Genomic DNA, 9,516 nt, shown 5'->3' on the forward strand with positions numbered 1-9,516 from the left:
AACAGTTTGAGGTACAAGAAAGAAAATAGAACTATACTATACAACATGCTCTATTAGTAAACAAAATCTGAAGGTAAATATCAGCTAAGGTTCCAGCCATCCATTCATCATGTGTTCAGCAGGGTCTGAGTCTTGGTGACCCCTCGGACTGTAGCCTGCCAGGCTCCTTTATTTATGGAATTTTCCAGGCAAGAATACTGAAGTGGGTTGCCATTTCCCCCTCCAGGGGATCTTCCCGACCCAGAGTTTGAACCCATGTCTCCTGTGTCTCCTGCATTGCAGGCGGATTCTTTACCCCTTGAGCCATCGACTGGGGAAGCACACAGAAAGATTATCTTGGGTAATAATAATAATTATCCTAGGACTGCCATGTCCTTACTTCTCAGAATAGGAAGTCAGCATTGTCTAAACTGATATATATATAAAAAGCAAGTGAACACAGCGTCAGGAAATAAGAAGGAAAATTCTAGAAGAAATAGCTAAAAATATTAAAAGATTGCTTTTGGGGAACAGTACTAGAGGATGGGAAGGTATTGTTATATATTGAAATTAAATAAAAAGATTAACTCTGGTTGCACCAAAACATTTCCATGACAACTGAACAGAAATGGATAGATTTAATAAATTGTCAGACTGACCAGCACAGCATGAAGATTTAGCATTTAAGACAGAAGACGGAGTGGGAAAGGAGAAGGTTAATTGTTGCATATTCAAATGCTCTTTGTAGCCTCACTGAGTATAACTAAAGAAACCAATGTTTAAATTGTGACTTTTTCTAAAATTTGGTGCTCAGCCCTCTTCCATCCTTTCACACTGCCCCACTGACTGTATCCAGGCCTAAGCCTCACTTACGTGACATCAGCCCTACACTCTCCTTGTCAATCCTGCAGTCTGCCCAGCCTCTGCTCAGATCAAATACCTCACACACAGTGTGCCAATCTGGAAGCCCAATGTCCTCTCAAATCTGTGCTCCCCTCCAGGGCTCTAGCACAGCACTGAGAGGTACTGCCTTCTCCAGCAACAGAAGCTAGAATTCCAGTGTCAGAGCCAGGTACCCTCAGGACAGAGAAAGCTACTTACCAGAAACTGTCCATCATAAGTTTTCAGTACACTTCCCTTGGTAACTGAGGTGTTACATCATCCTCACCTTTCTCTTCCTATCTTCAGCCTTTAGCAGCCACCACAAATAGATACATAATTTCCCAGAAACAAAAGAATCAAGACAGTGTCCTTTTTGATTTGTTAAACCTACTGTAATAAAAACTAAATATTCTTCCTTCTATTGGTGTCTTTGGCAGTGGCTAAATTTGACTATATTTAAGATTTCAATTTAACCACCTTTCAGGATTCATAGGGCAAAACTTACATAATTAATTCTTAAAAGAAAAAAATCAAATTGATACAAGCTAACATTTTGCCAGAAAAAATTCTAAGCTAATAGAAAATATTCCTGCTGATGCAAAGCCACAATGAATGAATAAAACTGTCCCTTTAAAATCCAATCAGCTGAGTTTTTTTTTTTTTTAATCTTCCCACAATTCCTCTCTTTTTCACCCACTTTTAAAGAGAAGGGAAAAAAAAGTCTCTTTTTTTTCCTGAATGAAAAAAAGCAAACCCAACTTGTTCAGTTCCAAAGTAAAAGGTAAGATGGTGAGACATAATTAAGTCAAGCAATTTAATTCCAGTCTCTCTTTAAGACTCTGTCTTTTGATTTCAGTTGCTTTAAAAGAAAAGCAATGTTCAGCGTATATATGTTTTTTTAAAAATTTCACTCACTGGCCTAAGTTCCTAATTTTCTCTCCACTCTGCTGCTGCTAAATTAGTCCAGAAGTGGAAGAAATTGTGGGGCGGGGCAGGGGGTGACTTAGGGAATCAGAAAAAAATCTATATGGTGGAAGGCTGAGAAAGCAAACAGTAGCTTAGATTGTACAAAATACTGGGCCATTCCTTAGGCACAGATAACGGAGACAGATAGAACAAAGTGAACAGGAAGCAATATTTCTTCCAAAGACAGGCTGTAGTTGTGAAGGGTGATAATACCTCCTCTTTAAGTAACTCTTGCATTCTTTTTTTAGAATCAGAGTGGCAGAAACTTTGCTGTTGAAAAGTCTCTAAGAAAGGATGAAACATCCTATTCTCACTCAGAAGATCTGTATTTTAATTATCATTGAAAATTCAGGGAAGTCTTGCTATTTCAAACTTTCTGTAAAGGCGGGGGAACTATTTGTCTAATTACTGGAAAGTATGACTTGTTGGGCAACAGAAATGCAAGTTGCTTTCAAAACCAAACAGTAGCTCCATGAAGTCTAACACCGTCTCAGTTCCTTAGCCCTAATTCTACAAAGCTCTGAAAAACAAGGTTTGGGGTGAGTTTTGTAGGGAACCTCATAAGTGACAACATTTGCCCTGAACTGGCACACAGTATTTGTAGCCTCTCTTTATTCCACTTAGTGAGACTTTTCACACTATTGGTGCAGAAATATTAACACGTGGGATTACAGGAGGCTGCCCAGGCTGTGTTGGAGTGGTGTGCTGTATATGGCGTCAGTTTGCATTGCACACCTTTCTAAATTCTGAGAAATGGATTTCTCAAGGCTGAAACTCATATTCTAAATTTGAATTCTAAATTCTGAGAAATCTTGAATTCCAAAACATCATCTTGGCACAGGGTTTTGGATAATGATTATGGATGTGCTATGTGCTGCATAAGTTACATTCTATTAAGAAGTCTTTGATTTAAAAACAGAGAAATCAAACCTGCACTTAGAACAATAAATACAAACCTAAAAAAGGCTAAGGTGAATGGTTTCTGAAACGCAAATCTAGCGATAAAATGAACTTTCTGACAATTTTAGCCCTCAGGAAAGGTAAAGAGCTAATAAATAAATTTATATTTAAAAAAAGATAATGAAAATTGTTGATTAACTCACCAAAATCACACAAATACAAACAAGTCTAATAAACAACAAAAATATCTTGTAAAAATAAAATAAAATAAAATAAACACCTTATTTTTATTTCTGGATTAAAACATTAAAAACATTATAGTTATTTAGATGATTCCTAAAATCCTACATATTGAAGCACTCTAAATACAAAGAATAAATTTTTTATTTATATAAAAGTAAAATAAAGAAATATAAAGTTTCTATCTGCAACATTTCTCTAAACAGCTCAAAGCAAAAGTTCAGTGTAGATAAAACAAAACAATTTGATAAAATAATTTTAGTAGACAAGATTTTTCACTTAAAACATCTAATACTTCACACGTATTTAAATCTTTTAGTTCAAAGACATATAATTGCTGATAGTAGTCTCTTATGATCCTTTGTATTTCTGTGTTGTCTGTTGTGATCTCTCCATTTTCATTTCTAATTTTATTGATTTGATTTTTCTCCCTTTGTTTCTTGATGAGTCTGGCTAATGGTTTGTCAATTTTATTTATCCTTTCAAAGAACCAGCTTTTGGCTTTGTTGATTTTTGCTATGGTCTCTTTTTTTTTGCATCTATTTCTGCCCTAATTTTTAAGATTTCTTTCCTTCTACTAACCCTGGGGTTCTTCATTTCTTCCTTTTCTAGTTGCTTTAGGTGTAGAGTAAGGTTATTTATTTGACTTGTTTCTTGTTTCTTGAGGTATGCCTGTATTGCTATGATCTTGGCCCTTAGCACTGCTTTTACAGTATCCCACAGGTTTTGGGTTGTTGTGTTTTCATTTTCATTCGTTTCTATGCATATTTTGATTTCTTTTTTGATTTCTTCTGTGATTTGTTGGTTATTCAGCATTTGTTGTTCAGCCTCCATATGTTGGAATTTTTAATAGTTTTTCTCCTGTAATTGGGATCTAATCTTACTGCATTGTGGTCAGAAAAGATGCTTGGAATGATTTCAATTTTTTTGAATTTACCAAGGCTAGATTTATGACCCAGGATGTGATCTATCCTGGAGAAGGTTCCGTGTGCTCTTGAGAAAAAGGTGAAATTCATTGTTTTGGTTATCCGGGGACAGGAGAGAGGTGTGCACATCAAGGAATTTAGTTGCATCTAATGAAAATATTGCCTGAGTAACAGCAATGAATTTGTTCTTACTACAACAAAGAAAACACATACTAGAATCAATTCCATTTCTTTCAGGAATTCTCTATCATCCCCCCCCCCCTTTTTTTTTAAACACAAAGATTCAGATGTGAGATATCTCCAAGTCTTTTAACTACATACTGAACTACCTCTAAGGAAATGGTAACCCACTTGGGTGTTCTTGCCTGGAGAATCCCAGGGGCGGGAGAGCCTGGTGGGCTGACGTCTATGGGATGGCACAGAGTCGAACACGACTGAAGTGACTTAGCAGCAGCAGAACTACCTCTAGGGTTTAAGAAAAAGAACAACTCCAGCCAACAGTTTTATTTGGGTCAATGGGAATCTTTGATGGAGTCAGGCAAACTCATTAAAATAATCTGCAATCCAGTTTCCAAAGGCCACCTGGCAAGATGGTAAGGGCCAGCTGGTCACCAGTCAACAGGAGTGTCTTGGGTTGGTTCCTGTGAATATACTGCACAATGAAGGAGTCTATTTGCCAAGCAACTGCATTGCAAACGGCCAAAGATTCAAACTCTAACTTCTCCAGTGGTTGTCTTTTTAGTTCTTGATATCCAAACAAACCAAAAAATGAATCGCCTTTGTATCATTACGTAGGTTAGGTTTAAAGTTTTGAAGCCGTGCATGCATGCGTGAAGTCGCTTCAGTCGTGTCTGACTCTGTCCATGGGGAGTCTTCAGGCAAGAATACTGAAGACCCCATTTGCTACTCCAGGGGATCTTCCTGATACAGGGATCCAATCCGAGATTCCTGCATTGCAGGCAGATTCTTTACTGCTGAGCCACAGGGGAAGCCCTTTAAAGCCATACTGCCATAGTGCAAAAAAATCTTTAACTCAAAATCAACGCATTTTACTACACCAAACTTTCCTGCTCTTCAAGTCATTCACTGGCTAATTAAGTTATTTTACCATGAGAATGTGAAGGAAGAAAAAAAAAGGCAATCATGCTACATTTTAGTAAAGGTTCAGAAACTGTCATGTTTTTATGCAACTGCTCTTTCTGTAGTAAAAGTATAAATAAAACCTTTGCATGCGTACGAACATCTCTACATTGAGTCACTTCCATAAATTCAGTGGAATTTTCCAGTGACTTCTGTAAATGGCCAAACGAAAATATGTTCTTTCCGAGACCCGACACCGAGTTTCTTGTGCCTGAGGATTCCAGCTAGTCTTCCAGGACCCAGCAGCTGCCGCACTTGCTGCGCACGCGGCAGCACTTGGAGTTTGGGGGCCCCATCGCACAGCCCCCAGGCCCCCAGGCCCCCAGGCCCAGCCCCTGGCTTCCCGTACAGAAACCGGAGCCCAGGAGACACTAACTAGGTTTAGGAGAAAAGCTGGCACAACCGACTAACTCTCAATCGAAATATTTTATCAAACGTTCCCTCCGATTTTCAAAGCAGGAAGGCCCTGAGCGTACCTGCCCGGGTGTGCTTGGGGGCACAGGTCTTGTGCGGGCCAAGGAGGAAGGGCCGCATCTTTCCCTCTCTCGGCGCCTTCTCCCCTCCCATGCCGCCTTCCCAAGCCCGGCAGCCAAAGCGGAGGGATCGCGCGGCCCCACCTACCTGTGCCAGGTGAGGCGAGGGCGGGGCGCGGGGCTCCGAGAACCGGACGGGCGAGATCGCGGGGGCAATTCGGGCACAGTGCCGGGCCACCCGCTCCTCCTCGCTGCTCCAATCGCCGGAGTCACCTCAGTCGCCCAGTGCACGACGCTTCCTTATTTTGGGCAACTTCCTTAACGCGCCCTGGCAGGCCCTGAACTTCCTCCCAGCTGCCGCGCCCCGCTGCCCCAGGCCCGCCCTGCCGCCCGTGCGCCCCGTGTGCCCGGTGCGCCCCCAGCGCCCAGCGCAGGGGATCGGCGGCCAGAGCTCTCCGGAACCAGGCTCGCGGGGTCGGCCTGAGAGGCAGGAGGCCGGAGGGGAGCAGGGAAGGGAGCCAGGTGGGCGCTCGGTCCCAACTCCCCGGGCGCAGAAAGCCCAGACGAGGGGGCTTCATATGCAAAAAGGGGGCATGGCCAACAACTGGACCCTCTGGCCACCTGTCCTGCCTGCTGCGTGATTCTTCCAAGGACCAACAGGCACTCAGGGTCACGCCCATTTGCGGTGCAGTTTTTAAGAAGAGAATCTTCGTCACAGTGTGGTCTATTTCTAATCACCAGCCCAAGACGCTCCTGCTGACTGGTGGTCAGAAGGCCCACGTCGTCGTCCCAGGTGGTCTCCTGACATAAGCGAACATCAGATTTCACAGCTCACCTTTGGGTGAGCCCAGCCTGTCCAACCGATCCGTTGTCTGATGGCTTTAATTATTACAAGGTTCTTGACAATGAGTTAAACTTGCTTCCCTCTTAACCACAAGCGGTTCTGACGTTTAATTAAAGTTTCATCTTTCTCTGTAGTCTTTAAAATGGTTTAAAAACTCCTACCTGGTTCTCTCTCCTCCCCCCCCCACCCCTTTTTTTTTTCCTGTTAGCCCTCTTTAGAATCTTCCCGTAAAACAGCTTCCAAACCCTGGCTGCCCTGGTAACTCTGCCTACCATTGCTGAACCAAAATATAATCAATAAAATAAAATATATAGGGTGTTAGATTAAAGTTGCCATGGAGAAAAAAACGTTAATAAGAGGCATTTAGACTCCAGTGGGACCCCTCAGACTTTTCCACTGAAACATTCTCTTCCATTTATTTTTACCACTAAATTTTTAACTCAAGTGAAGGATTTTTATTATGGTTTTATTTGTTAGGGCTTCCCTTGTGACTCAGCTGGTAAAGAATCTGCCTGCTATGCGGGAGACCTGGGTTCTATCCCTGGGTTGGGAAGATCCCCTGGAGAAGGGAAAGGCTCCCCACTCCAGTACTCTGGCCTGGAGAATTCCACGGACTGTACAGTCCATGGGGTTGCAAAGAGTCGGACAGGACTGAGCGACTTTCACTTTATTTGTTAACCACAGGACTTAATTTTACTGCAAATAGCCAAGGAAATAGCCACTGTTGTCTAAACAGAGGCTACAGAATCTGTTTTGCTTTTTACTAAGATTACAATGTTTCCTTAGATAATGATTATGGGAGATAAGATGAGGTTTTTCCATCCATCTCTAAGCTACCTTTTAGCACTGCTACAGTCCTTCCCACCTTTGAGTCATCTTAAAGTTAACTAGCCTGCTTTTCATGATTTTTTTAAAAAAAATGTTAAAATTATGAACATCCCTGGTTTTCCAGTGGGTAAGAATCCATCTGCCAGTGCAGGGGACATGAGTTTGATCCTTAGTCTGGGAAGATTCCACCTGGGGAGGGGGAGGAAGGACAACTAAACCCATGCACCACAATTACCAGCTTGTGTGAGCTAGAGCCAGTGCTGATATGAGAAGCCAGTGGACCTCAACTAGAGAGCAGCCTCAGCTTGTAGCAACTGGAGAAAGCTTTCAGGTAGCAACAAAGACCCAGTGCAGCCAAAAATAAATAGATGAAAAAAAAAAAAAAAAATCATCACGGAAATACCTAGGGGAAAAAAAATCTTCCTAAAAGTCAACATGTTTCTTCCAATCTTTCTTCCTTCATTGCAATGTGTCATTTCCCTTTGCTGACTCTGCTGTTTTAGCTTTCATTGAGATAAATCTTAGCTATGATTATGGAATCCTTCCTAACAAAGCCTTGTACCCAAAGGGTCCTACAGACTCCAGACACAGTTACTTTTAAAAAATCTCCTGTTCCTTATAGATTCTTTATTTTTTATTTCTTCAAAAACTAAATATATATATATATATATATATATATATATATATATATGGTTTTACTGTGTTAATTCCACCTTATAAAGTCTTGAATATATACTTATATTGTCTGAGTGTTACAGTGCCTGGCTTTTTTAGTTGTACTTAGTTACACTGGACTGTGAGCCAGTCCTTGTCCTTGAAAAGTTATTTATGGAAATTAGTTGAGGCCCAGGAGAAGGCAATGGCACCCCACTCCAGTACTCTTGCCTGGAAAATCCCATGGACAGAGGAGCCTGGTAGGCTGCAGTCCATGGGGTCGCTGAGGGTCGGACACGACTGAGCGACTTCACTTTCACTTTTCACTTTCATGCACTGGAGAAGGAAATGGCAACCCACTCCAGTGTTCTTGCCTGGAGAATCCCAGGGACGGGGGAGCCTGGTGGGCTGCCATCTATGGGGTTGCACAGAGTCGGACACGACTGAAGTGACTTAGCAGCAGCAGCAGCAGGGTGAAAGTATGTTTGTTTGTTTGTCTGTTATTTCAGAGAGAGTTTGCCTTTGCTTCTGTCAGCAATCTGGAGTGCAACTAGTATGTCAACAATTTAAGGTAAATTCTCAGCTTATGTCTTTAGGGACCAACTAGGGAACATGAATCTGGACTGGAAATTTGGGCACTATTATGGTCAACTTGGACTTCCCTGATGGCTCAGATGGTAAATCATCTGGCTACAGTGAGGGAGATGTGGGCTTGATCCCTGGGTTGGGAAGATCCTCTGCAGAAGGAAAAGGCAACCCACTTTTGAGTACTCTTGCCTGGAAAATCCCATGGACAGTGGAGCCTGGTAGCTTACAGTCCATGGGGTTGCAAAGAGTCGGTCACGACTGAGCGACTTCACTTTCTTTCTTTCTATGGTCAACTTGTGGCTGCAGTTTCTCAAGGATTCATTTGCTCTGATTCTGCTTTGTGCTTCTTTTCACATTTCTTCTATCTTTGAGTCCATATTTTTTGTATTCCATGTTTTTTTCTCCTTTAATTCACTTGATCATTTTGGTAGAACACAATCTTCTACATAGATATTTATTTTAAAAAAGAAACATAATAACAAGAAAATACAGCACAATTCATCTTCAAGGGCGATGCATGTCTCTAAAATACTTTAGGCAGTCATATATTTCTATATTTAATATCTCTCATGGTAATTATCAATACCTGTGGTGGGTATCTTAACACTGATAAGATAAGCCGTGTAGTGGTGGCCTCCAAAGCGGTTAGAGCTCTAGCTGACTGCCAACGGGGATGTGAATCCCAGATAAGGAAGTGGAAATAGGTATTTTAAAGACCTTCCACATCCAAAATGCTTTTACTGTCAAATTTGATTGATGGTTTAGACTGTATAGAAAATAGTAGTTCAAAAATGACTTCTCCTCACATTTTAAAGTTATTATTCTATTGCGTTTTTGCTTCTAGTGTTGCTGTTGAGAATTCCAAACCATTCTGATTCTTCATCTTGCATCCTTCAACTTTTATTCTGATTCTTTATCTTCTTGGCATTGTTACTAGTTTATTGTTTTGCCCACGCTAGCAACCCTTCATTGTGTTCTGCTTCTTTGTGCCAGACTGGCTTCCCAGATGACGCTAGAGGTAAAGAACCAGTCTGCCAATGCAGGAGACGTAAGAGACCTGAGTTCAGTCCCTGGGTCGGGAAGATCTCATGAAGGA

The 9,516-nt window shown here is 41.6% G+C and overlaps 1 protein-coding gene across 4 annotated transcripts in view; it reads right to left on the reverse strand.

The window, feature by feature from the left end:
- The window catches only part of SYK (spleen associated tyrosine kinase), a 108,046-nt gene extending 102,264 nt beyond the window's left edge, over window positions 1-5,782 (reverse strand). For 3 of the 4 annotated variants that reach the window (XM_005210435.5, XM_059889078.1, NM_001037465.2), the window contains exon 1: window positions 5,655-5,782. The gene's annotated coding sequence lies outside the window, so the exon portion shown is untranslated. Of the gene's footprint in view, window positions 1-5,509; window positions 5,598-5,654 lie in introns of those variants that run through there. The other variant, XM_059889080.1, reaches the window with a different exon arrangement.
- Window positions 5,783-9,516: the final 3,734 nt, after the last annotated feature.

Source organism: Bos taurus, chromosome 8 (genome assembly GCF_002263795.3).
Source record: "Bos taurus isolate L1 Dominette 01449 registration number 42190680 breed Hereford chromosome 8, ARS-UCD2.0, whole genome shotgun sequence".
In the NCBI taxonomy this organism is placed as follows: Eukaryota; Metazoa; Chordata; class Mammalia; order Artiodactyla; family Bovidae; genus Bos; species Bos taurus.